General features: G+C 40.2%; 1 pseudogene; it reads right to left on the bottom strand.

Moving 5' to 3' along the window:
* LOC110222710 (charged multivesicular body protein 6 pseudogene) overlaps positions 1 to 12819 on the bottom strand; it is a 138148-nt pseudogene that overhangs the window by 56647 nt on the left and 68682 nt on the right.

Here is a 12819-nt window from a genome sequence, read left to right as displayed (position 1 = left end):
ATTCCTCTCTCAGCCTGGTGCAACAGACCTTTCCTGCTAATCTTCTAAGTTGTCTTGTGCTGGAAATTTGGTTCACTCCATCTTTCTGTAGGTTCTGCTGCTCTAGAATTTGTTTAGAGGCATTTTCTAAAGGTCTTTGGAGGGGTTTTGGGGAGAGCTCAGGCAAGTCCCTGCCTTTACTCCACCATCTTGTCTCCACCTAAGCATAATATAGTAGAAAGATCATTTGCTCTGAGGTCTGAAGACCTGGATTCCAATTTTGTCTCTGACAGGGTTTTTGTTTTTTCTTTGTACCTCAAGGGCCTAGCACAGTACTTGAAATATATTAAGCACTTAATAAATACACATAGAAAGAGAATAAGCATTCATAAAGCTCTATATGCCAGGCACTGTGTTAAGCACTTTTCAAATATTATCTCATTTGATCCTCATGATAAACCTGTGAGGTAGGTGCTATTATTATCCTTATTTTTATAGCTGAGGAAACTGAGGCATAGAGAAGTTAAGTGACTTGCTTAAGATAACACAGTAAGTGTTTGAAACTGGATTTGAACTCAAGCCCAGAGCTCATCTGCTGTACCATCTAGCTGCCCCCTGCCCTGTGAATTGATTTCTGTCTCCCTTTCTTTCTTTTTTTTTTTTTACTTAATATGAATTTATTTATTTTTAGTTTTCAACATTCACTTCCACAAATTTTTGAGCTCCAAATTTTCACCCCATCTCCCCCTTCCCCCACCCCAAGATGGCATGCATTCTGAATATCCCTTCCCCTAGTCGGTCCTCTCTTCTATCTCTCTCCCCTTCCCCTTCTATTTTCCTGTAGGGCAGTATAGACTTCTGTACCCCATTTCCTGTATTTCTTATTTCCCAGTAGCATGTGAGTAGACATGTTGTGAAAAACTAACTCTATTTCCCTTAATCCTATCCTGCCCTCCCATTTATTCTATTCTTTCTTTTGACCCTGTCCCTCCTGAGAATAATTTACTTCTGATTACCCCCTTTCCCAATCTGCCCTCCTCTCTATCATCCCCCTGCTCTCTTGTCCCCTTCTCCCCCTGTTTTCCTGTAGAGTAAGACAGATTTCCATACCCAATTGAATGTGTATGTTATTCCCTCCATAAGCCAAATTCTATGAGAATAAGATTCCTCATTCCCTCTCACCTTCCCCTGTTTCCCCTCCACGGTAAGAGACTTTTCTGGGTTTTTTGTGAGATAATTTACCCCATTCTACCTCTCCCTTTCTCCTTCTTCCAGTATAATCTCCTATCATCCCTTAATTTTATTCTCCAGATATGACCCCTTAATCTTCTATCTATCTACATATACATACATATAATTTTTTTCCTCCAACTACCCTAATACTGACAAAGGTCTCATGAGTTATAAATATCATCTTTCCATGCAGGAATGTAAACAGTTCAATCTTAATAAGTCTCTTATGATTTCTCTTTCCTGTTTACCTCTTCATGTTCCACTTGAGTCCTGTATTTGAAAGTCAAATTTTCTATTCAGCTCTGGTCTTTTCATCAAGCTTGAAAGTCCTCTATTTCACTGAATGACCATTTTTTTCCCCTGAAGGATTGTACTCAGTTTTGCTGGGTAGGTGATTCTTGGTTGTGATCCTATCTCCTTTGCCCTCTGGAATATTATATTATATTTGGGTCCTTTAATGTAGAAGCTGCTAAATCTTGTGTTATCCTGATTGTGTTTCCACAGTACTTGAATTGTTTCCTTCTGGCAGCTTGTAATATTTTCTCCTTGACCTGGGAACTCTGGAATTTGGCTATAATATTCCTAGGAGTTTTCCTTTGGGGATCTCTTTCAGGAGGAGATCTGTGGATTCTTTCAATTTCTATTTTGCCCTCTGGTTCTATATATCAGGGCAGTTTTCCTTGATAATTTCTTGAAAGATGATGTCTAGGCTCTTTTTTTGATCATGGCTTTCAGATAGTCCAATAATTTTTAAATTCTCTCTCCTGGATCTATTTTCCAGGTCAGTTGTTTTTCCAATGAGATATTTCACATTGTTTTCTAATTTTTCATTCTTTTGGATTTGTTTACTGTGTCTGATTTCTCATAAAGTCACTATCTTCCAATTGCTCTATTCTAATTTTTAAGGAAGTATTTTCTTCAGTAATCTTTTGGACTTCCTTTTCCATTTGGCCAATTTTTCTTTTTAGGGCATTTTCTCCTCATTGGCTTTTTGGACCTCTTTTGCCATTTGGGTTAGGCTATTTTTTAAGGTGTTATTTTCTTCAGTATTTTTGGGGGTCTCCTTTAGCAAGCTGTTGACTTGTTTTTTGTGATTTTCTTGTGTCACTCTCATTTCTCTTCCCAGTTTTTCCTCTACTTCCCTTATTTGCTTCTCAAATCCCTTTTGAGCTCTTCCAAGGCCTGGGACTGATTCATATTTTTCTTGGAGGCTTTGGATGTAGGAGCTTTGACTTTGTTGTCTTCTTCTGGTTGTATATTTTGATCTTCTTTTTCACCAAAGTAAGATAATAGTCTGACTCTTTTTGCGCTGCTTGCTCATGATCCGGCCAATTACTTGAGTTTTAAACTCTTTGTTAAGGTATGAATCTGCTTCCAATGTGGAGAATGTACTGTCCCAAGCTTCGGGGGGGTTTGTACAGCTGTTTCCAGAGATACTTGTAGGGATCTGTAAATTTTCAGTTCTTCCAAGGTGGTATGATAAGGGGTGAGGTGTTTACTCCTTTCCTGGCCTGTGCCTGGTCAAGTGACCTACTCCTTTCTGTCTGTAACTGTGAGGAGGATTTCTCTCACAGCCACTACAAGCTCCACCACGAAAGTGCGCTCTTCCTCACCCCAGCACCGCCACCCAGAACTGTGCCCAGATCCAAGTACGGGCAAAGCAAGAGATTCCTGCTCTGCACTGGCAAAGAGATCCCTGCAATCCCCTCTGATAAGCCACTGATTATCCCTCAGTATGTGGGCCAGAAGCTCAGGAGGCAGCTGCTCCCCCTCCCCCCAGGCAGCGCTCTTGGGGAATGGAGCTGAAACCCTGCCTTCGTTTCTCAGCACTGACAGAAACAAACTTTTCCCACTGATCTTCTAAGTTGTCTTTGGCATTGGTGGATTGAGGAGTCTGGAAACTTCCACAGGTGCCGGAGATTCAGTCCTCTGAGGCCTGCTCCAGGTTCACTGTGGCCTGCGCGCCCACGCTGCGCTGCTCTGTGCTCCCAGCCTGGCGTGATACACCTTTCTGATCAATCATCCAGGTTGTCTTGGGCTGGAAATTTGTTTCACTCTGTCTTTTTGTGGGTTCTGCTGCTTCAGAATTTGTTTAGAGCCATTTTTTATGAGTATTTGGAAGGGTTTGGAGGAGAACTCAAGCAAGTCATTGCTTTCACTCTGCCATCTTGGCTCTGCCACCCCTCTGTCTCCCTTTCTCCATTCCTTCCTCCTTTCCTCTCTCTCATCTGCTCACTCTTTCTTCATTTTTCCTGTTCAGTGTTTGTAAACTATGAAGCACTGTACGGGGTGTCCCAAAAATCTTACTGCAGCTATTAAAGCTTAAAAAGGCGTGAAGACAGGGATGCCCTGTATATATGTAAACCACATGTTTGAGTAGTTAAGCAGCATAGCCAAGATTGTGACCCAAGGCTTGTGACTCCTTGTCTAGTGTTCTTGTTAGTATATCACAATGAGACTATGTTTTATTTAAACTTTATATCTCCAGTCTACGCCAAATCTCACCACTGCATAGTGCTTTGCATACAGCAAGGACTTAGTAAATATTTGTTGAATGAATAAATCAATGAATGTTGAATAATTTTATTCGTACAGGTATTCCTACCCCCATCCCCATTCATCTCCATAGGTACTATACTTTTTTCTAAGTTCTCTCTCTCTCTCTCTCTCTCTCTCTTTCTCCTGGTAAACTTCCATGGGGTTTAATAATGGTCTTTATGCAGATGACTCACATATCAATATGTTTAGGCCAATCTCTCTTCTAAGTCCTTTATAACTAACTGCCTATTGGACATTTCAAACCAGATGTCTCAGAGTCATCTCAACTCAATATGCCCAAAACATAACTCATTATCTTTCTCCCCAAATCAGGCTTAGCACATGGTAGGTGTTCAATACATGTTTATTGATTGATTTGAAAATCTAGTCACTTCTATGTCACAATGAGGTAGTGAAAGAAGACCTAACTAGAGGAATTTTAGTGATAATAGCTGACATTTATATATTGCTTTATTTTTCATAGGATAGTTTTAGATAGAGATTATGGTTATTTGGACGCATAGGACAGATTAATTGGGTGTGAGTCAGAGATTAGAGCTTGGGAAGAGAGTTGAGGATATCATGACAAAGCAATGTTAGTATTGGAGGTCGTGGCCTAGGGTGGTGACTATTGGAATGGAAGGAAGAGGACAGGTGGGAGAAAGATTTTGGAGGTAGACTAGGCAGATCTTGACAAATAATGAAATTCATAGGGTCAAGGATAGGGAGAACTAAAATCTGATTCTCAGTTTAGAACTTTAATGATAAGGATGGAAGTACCTTTAAGAGAAATAGAATAAGTTTTGAAATTAAGTTAACAAGTTTAGAAAGATAATATGCTCAACTTCAGGTATCAGGGGACAGCTGAGTAGAGCTGTCTACTGTTTGGTACAGTGGAATGTGAAATGACCATGGAGTCAGAAGACATGGATTCAAATCCTACCTTTGATGTTCATATGTGATTTGGAGAAATCATTTCACTTCCCTGGACAACAGTTCCCTCAACAAGGATGATGATAATAATTAGCAAAAGTGTTTTACAGTATGTTATCTCATTCAAACCTGGGAGGTAGGTGTTATTATTATCCCCATTTTACAGATGAGGAAACTGAGGCAGATAGAGGTTATGTGACTAGTTCAGGGTTATACCTCTAATAAGTGTCTGAGGCTAGGTTTGAACTCAGGTCTTCGAGACTTCACATATGTCACCTATCTCTGTAGTCAGGCAGCTGTTACTAGATGGCCTCAGAGATCATTTCCAAGTCAAGATCTGTGATCCTATCATTCTTCAAGGTAGTTTCTAGTGCTTTGTAGTCAACATACTCAGTAAGGCTTGAGTTCACATCATTGCTCTTTCTAAGGCATCTGGTTTCATTCAGATCTTCCAAGATTCTGGTAGAGCAATAATAAAAGGAGCAGACTCATTAAAAGGGAGAACATAGCCACACTGAGGTTACGAGGAAGCCACCATGGAAAAGGGGAAATACAATCCACTTGGACCCTGAGTTCAGAACTTTCCTTCTATTTCACTGATCCAACATGGGTCACCAGCCAGCTTGGTGACCTCTGGCCTGCCACAAGGGAGGGGCTGAGATTGGGCTATCTTCAGTAGACAGTAGTAGAAAACGGAGGAAAATTAAGCTCAGGGAAGTTAATGACTTCTTCAAATTTTTATAGCTGCTAAGAGAGGATCTCGTATTCTTTTCACTACACTAAACTTCCCCCCCTTTTTTTTTTAGTTTGCTCTATTCTAAGATTGTTAGTATCTTAAGTGCCTTATATATATCTCATCACAATTCAATTCAATTCAACACATTTATTTAATATTTATTTATAGTGTCCTGTGAAAGGCACTGTGCTAAGTATTAGGAAATGTTTAGTCATTTCAGTCATGTCCAACTCTTCAGGACCCCGTTTTGGGTTTTCTTGGCAAAGATACTGGAGTGGTTTGCCATTTCATTCTCCAGCTCATTTTACAGATGAGGAAACTGAGGCAAAGTTAAGTGACTTGCCCAGGGTCACACAGCTGGTAAGTGTTAGTGGCCAGATTTGAACTCAGAAAGATGAGTCTTCCTGCTTCCAGGTCTGATATTGTGCAACCTAGTTAGGACTACAAGGACAAAAATTCAACAGGCCCTGTCTTCTCATAATTTGTGACAGTCAGCACAGACATCCTATGAGTTAACACAGAATCACAGAATATTTCAAGATCAAAAGGGATTTTAGGGAGTATCTTGTTCCAAATATGCCTGAAAAAGAACCTTGCTACATCATACCTAACAGGGGGTCATTTGACCTTTGCTGATGAACAGCCCCAATGAGGAGGAATCCACTCTTTCTTCAGTGAGCCCATTCCATTTTGGGATGTTGGTAAAATTATAATAACTTCTATGCAGAGAGTGCTTTAAGGTTTCTAAAATGTTATCCTCACCTTGTCAGTTAGGCAGTATAATAATTATTATTCCCATTTTGCAGATGAGGTTCAGGAAAGGCAAATGATATATCTTTGGTGACATAATAATTAATTGGCAGACTTGGAGCTTGAGTCTTCTGGCTCCAAGGTCACTGCTAACTATTTCTTAACAAAGCATTATCAAGCAGAACTACCACCTGGCCTGCTTTAATTAATGAACAGCTGCAACTCATTTGTATTTTTATTATAATGGTTTGTATACTAGACTCTGGGGAGAGTGTCTAAGGGTACCAGGATATGTAGATTGGCCCAATGTCCCCTCTGTAGCTGGGGTGGGGGGGGGAGTCTATGACTGCTAACACAGCAGTGTTAAGTGAAAAAAAGGGAAATTACTTGAAAACACATTTGGTTTTTTTATTGTTCTTTATGATTCAGTTTCTTTGTATCTGTGTTCATTCCTGCTTAGGATATTGAATATTATAGTTACCACCCAAGGCCAGGAACTCCAACATCACCTTTGCATTGTCACACTATCCTTTGAATTCACATCATTGTGAACTCTCTTTCCATGCTCTAATCTCTGACCTGCTCCCAATTAATCTCTCCTATGGGTCCAAAGTGCATAATCTTTATTTCAAACCTTTCCATGGCATGACTATTTTCTATCTTCATTTTTTTAAAATTGATTTCCTTGGAACTGGTTGGATATGAGTACATTAGACACCTTGACATCTAAAGCTCTTAAAATCAAATGTTACTAGTAACCATCTAATTCATTTTCCATTTAGGTTCTTTTACTGTCCCCTACCAGATCCTGCACAGATTTCACATTGTTAGGTTGTCAATAAAATGCATTTTTAAGCCCTCAGATTCTAACTTTTTATGAATGGTTGGATCTTCAGAAGGGCCAAGCAGAGCTGGGATATCTGGTGAAGGGGCTTGGGCCCCCTTGTTAAACAGTACGGTAGGATTAATTTGTAAGCAGCATACAGTTCTTGGGCCAGTTTTTGGGAATGGATATTAACAAAAAACCTCTCATTGTGGGTGGTATTTGATCTGAATCTTGAAGGGATCTAGGGAAGTTGGTGAGCTTTTATTAAGTGCCTGCTATATGCACTCTCTTTTCTCTGCCATTGTCCACAACAGGACAGCGCCATGAGGGAACTTTTGGTCTGGGGCTCAGGTTTCTTGATTAGTGAATGCCCCACCTGGAATGTGATTTCAGGAAAGCCCCAGACATTCTTTATTTCACCTCACTTGTTTCTTTCCAGCCACTTCCTTGGCTTCCTTCCTAAATGTCTCCCACATAGGGAATACCTTTTCCTCTCTTGCCCTGGAAAGATAGGCTAGAGTCATATTGTTAAAGGTATAAAATGCCAAAGGAATTTGTTCTATATTTTATAAGCAAATGGGAGCCATTGAAGTTTTTTGATCAGGGGGATAACATGGTTAGGCCTATACTTCTATCACTTGTCTTAGAACTGTCACTTCTCTTATGTGTCACTTGTCTTATGATTAATTAGTAGGCTTCTGCAATATTCCAGATAAGATATGATGAGGGCTTGGACTAGGGTGCTGGTGGTTTGAGTAGAGAGAAGAGGCTAGTCAAGTAAACAAGCATTTATTTAAATTTATTCACTATAATTATTAATTTAATGTTTATTAATGTTTAGGTACTTGCTATGTGCCAGGTACTGTGCCACGGCTTAAGAAACACAGTCCATGCCCTCAAAGAGCTTACATTCAAATAGGAGGGACAACACCTAAACAGCTATAGTGTATATATACAAAATATATACAGAGTAGAGGAAGAGTGATAGATATGTTGTCAAGAAAGCCACATGAAATTGTGGAGCAAATGGACAAATAAGGAACCAGGGCCAAGTTATCATATGGGTTAGAAAGGCAGAGGTGGTAATTTGGATACAGAATCTATGAAGTGAGGTCAAAAAAGAAAAAATGTCAGAATCAGATTGCTAAGCTATGGTCAAGACTATTGGGAGACTGAACAAATTCCTTCCCATCCCATCCTACTCCATTCCATCCCATCCCATCCCATTCTATCCCATTTAATTCCATTCCATTCTGTAAAGACCTGCTACTTGCCCATTACTCTGCTAGAGGTAAGAGATATTCAGACACAAATGAAGTAATGCTTGCCTTCAAGAAGCTGGGGAGATGTAAATCAATAAGTGTGTGCGTGTGTATGTGTGTGCTCGCGCATGTGGTTTTAGGGAGAACATGCTAACAAAATTCTCTTACTGTAGGTGGCATTTGATCTATGGAAGGGAGCTAGGGGTTCCTAGGCTCCAAGATGAGAAGGGAAAGCATTCCCAACATACAGACCAATCTGTAGAAAGTTATGGAGACATGAGGTGCAATGTTTGTGAAAAATAGCAAATAGGCCACTTGGGCTCCGACATAGAATGTATGTAAATGAATTTTTTAAAAAAGCATTTAGTCATTAATAACTACTGTATATCTGGCACTGTGGATAGCAATACAAAAGTGAGGACAATTCCTTTTCTCAAAGAAGTTACATTTTAGTAGGGAGAGAAAACACATGTTGGGGAGTGGTGGCTAGAAAAAGGAATTTTGGACTGGAGAGTCAAGGGATTGTGAGTAACACCCCAGAACAGTCTATTGTCATGCCCTCTCCAGTGCCAATGGTAGTAGTCATTTGATTAATGGTCCCAGAGCAAGAAATAGAAAGCAAAAATTGGTGGGGGATGGGGAAGAGTGTGGCAGGGAAGATGGTAAGATGCTTGTGTAAGTTCTGACTTCCTGGTGGATGACAGGATAGTCTGGGTCCACTAGATATAGTGAGCTGGGGTGGATTGGTGGAAACCAAACCAAATGAACAAGTAGCCTGGAAAGATAGTTGGAGCCAGATTGTGAAGGGCTTAATTAAAATGCCCAAAAGAAGAGTTTGTAAGAAAGCACTTTGGTTGAAGCTCACAGGCTGAAGCAAGGAACACTTGTAGAGGTAGATAAACTAAGAGAAGTAGCTAAGGACTTTAAAAATCCATTAGGCTTTATTTGGGCACCTCTATGCAGTGCTGGCCAGGTTAGTCAATCTGTAAAGTTCATTTGTCAAAGGGTCCTGGAAAAGGACAGCTAGCTTTCTCAGCCATCCATAGTAAATGCACTACTAGAGAGTGAGACAGTACAGAGGTAAAGAGGTCTTGTTATAGGAAAGCTGGGATGTATCCTTTTACAATGAGAATGTCCACCTTACAGTTGTGTCATTGGAAAGTTGCCTTCTTGTTTTAGCCAGGATTCTTTTGTATCTCCTTTCTTATCCTGCTTTGTTAGCAGTTTCTTGAACAGTCAAAGGGAATGTAGGGGGTGGGGTGGGGGATGGGGAAGATCTTAAGTATACTTTGGTGAATGTTGTTCTTTTGGAGGGGTTTATAAGGATTCAGAAGAATATCTGGAGGAAGTTGCTGACATTGACAAATTGTCCTAAGCACCTTGTTCTTTATGATTGCAGCAAAAGCTACTTAATTTACAGTGACATGGCAGCCATGCTATTACTCTGGGAACACTGACATTTAAGGGAAAACGATATAAAAGAATAATTATGTAAGTTAGAAATTAGCATGCTCAATAGCAGCTCCTGAGTCTCCTAAAGCCCAGCCTGGATAAAGTAGATTTGAGAATTCAAAGTTAAGAAATCATTTATCATCTACACTTCCATCTTTGGGATGTTGATTTCTAAGACTTGTTTCAAAAAAAAAAAGGTCATTACAATAAGGGCAGCTAGGTGGTGCAGTGGATGGAGTGCTAGTCCTGGAGTCAGGAAGACTCATCTTCATGAGTTCAAATCTGACTTCAGATACTGTGTGACCCTGGGTAAGTCATTTAACCCTGTTTACCTCAGTTTTCTCATCTGTAAAATGAGCTGGAGAAGGAAATGGCAAACCACTCCAGTATCTTTGCCAAGAAAACTCCAAATGGGGTCATGGAGAGTTGAAAATGACTTAAAACAACTGAACGCTGGTAACCTTAGATTAAGTAGGGAATTTAAGGATCATCTAGCCTCTTCATTTTACAGATGAGAAAACTGATGCCTAAAGTGATTGAAGTGATTTGCTCCAGACCACACATATGGCATGGGGTAGAGCCAGAATTTGAACCCATAGCCTCTGAATCTGAATCCAGAGTTATTCTGCTTTACTGCACTACTTCCAATGTGAATATAATTAATAACAATATTAATAACTTCTAGTAGTTTATGAGAAATACTATTTCATTAAGCTCTGGGAACTTTCCAAATTTTTGTCTTACCTAGTAATATTTGCTTATTATTTAATAATATGGTTGTTATGACTGAAATACCATTGAGAAGTGATGTGTAATAGTGGAGAAAGAGTTGGTCTCTGAGTCAGGAAGATTTGCCTTCAAGTTCCACTCTCTGATAGGCACTTACCGAGTGATTCCTGGGCAAGTTCCTTGACTTCTCACTCCTTCTTGTGACTCTCTGAGATGATAAATTGCAGAGAAGATGCTGATCTCTATTAGTAGAGGAAAGTCCTCACCAATTCCATACACTAGTGAATCCACAGGTCTAGTTAAAAAAGAAAGAAAAACAACTGAAATAAGTGTATTATCAGCAGCAATGTGAAAATGTTTTTGGTATAGAAAAAGATGAAGGGTTTGGCATTTGTTATAATGCAATTTTACTCATGCTCATTATTTCTACCCAGATCAGCCATGGGCTTTCTGCCCAAGATTCCCTTGCTTTTGGCTCCCAGCTGACCATTATATAACCTGATTCATCCACTCAATGCTTACCGAAAACTGCCTGTGAACCCACCCAAAACTGGTGGGGGATATGAACGAAGTAGAAGAAATGATCCATGACTTCTCAAGCTGGGGAGACAGAATGTGTGCCCTGGGAACAACTGAAGATGAATTATGAAGTTTCATGAAAAATTAAAAGTGATAACATCGTATATGCTGTGTTTACCAGTCCTGAGAGCAAGGAGTGATCTTCCTGGGCTGGGGGTAGTCATAGAAGGCTTTTTGGAAGGTTTAATCCTGACCTTGAAGGGAGTGATGGTTTAATGTCTGTGATAGTGGCAATGAGGAAGGCACTCCAAGCAGGGATGACAAGGAGTTTGTAATCATTATATACTATGCGTTCTCAACGCAGTCTATTTACTCTAGCCAAGGCAAACTCTTTCAGGCTATATCTACCATCAAACCCCTGGTCCATGTTGCGTGCCTCACCCCACCCCAACTGGGTTACAAAGATCTGGATAATGCTTCTTTAACAAGCATGACCCCCATCCCTGCCTCCCCTCTGCTTTGTGTCTGACTCCACCAGTCTTCTTCAGTGGCTGCTAACCTTGAAGAAAAGTTACCCGAGCTCAGAAAAGTCAGTCTCCTTTAGGGCAGCTCAGAGCCCAACAGCCCTCTAGTTTTTTGTTTCTTTAGGTGCATTTGACATTCTCCTCAACGACAAGTGGGTCCCTGCAGTGACCAGATTGTTTTCATAGTTCATTTATTTTCTTTTGGAGAAGGTTGAGCCCTCTACGTGGTTTAGTGATGTCTGAGGGTAATGTCTTTGGGTTGTTTTTGGCTGGCGTGCTTGACACTGGATTCCTCAAAGTGCTTTTCTCTCAGGGCAACAGAATGTGTGCTGTGTATAAAACCCTCTGAAGAGCCAGAAGGGTTTCTGGCTGGATCACTAATTGGTGAATATGTGATCATATAGTTAAATTTACAGAAAAGAGGGCAGTGGGAAAGCACAAGTGAAAAGAGACAGTGATAATTAATGCTTAGAATTTACATAAAAATCCTTCCAGCAATCAAAAAGCATTTCAGTGCCCTCCATGTTCTAGGCACTAGGGCAGGTGCTCAGGGTACAGACACAAAATGAAGCAATCCCCGCCCTCAAGGAGCTCACATTCAACCAAATGGGACAACTTACACACATATAAAAAGCAACAAAACAATAAAAACAAAATGAACTCTAAGCATCTTTTTTGTGGGGGGGAAGTTGTTATTAGGAAGTGAGGGGATGAGGAAAGGCCTTATGATGGAGAAGGCATTTGTGCTCTAAGGGAAACTAGATTCTAAGAAACAGATGTAAGGAAAAGGCATTGTAAGCATAGGGAGAAATCAAAGGCATGGCGATGGGTCATGTAATTTCCAGTGACTTTTGAGAACATCTTGTCCAAACCTTACATTTTTGCCTAGGCATTTAGGTGGCGTAGTTGATAAAATGCAGGACTCTAGAATCAGAAAGAGCAGAGTTCATACCCAGCCTCAGACAGTGATTTCACTTAACCTCTCAACCTCGATTTCCTCATATGTAAAATGGAGCTTGTTGTGAGGGTAAAATAACCTCAAAGCAATATCTAAATGCTAGCTAATATTTTACAGAAGAGGAAGCTTGGGCCCCAAAAATTGACATGGTTTTCTCAAGGTCACACAGTTAGTTATTAGCTGGTATTAGGGCACAGGTACCCTGACTCCTAATTTGAGTGTCATGTTTACCATACCACTTGCCTTGACTTAGATTCATAGGACTTAAAGATTCGCAGAGTCTGTAGAGACTAACTACTCTTTAATTTGTCTTAAAGTGACCTTATTCAAGTTTCAAGCTCCTCCATTACTGAACTCTGATGAACGAATCGGTTTGTTGC

This window comes from Phascolarctos cinereus, unplaced genomic scaffold (assembly GCF_003287225.1).
Source record: "Phascolarctos cinereus isolate Bilbo 61053 unplaced genomic scaffold, phaCin_HiC Scaffold_5;HRSCAF=322, whole genome shotgun sequence".
NCBI lineage: Eukaryota > Metazoa > Chordata > Mammalia > Diprotodontia > Phascolarctidae > Phascolarctos > Phascolarctos cinereus.
This window is presented reverse-complemented; position numbering and strand designations above follow the sequence as displayed.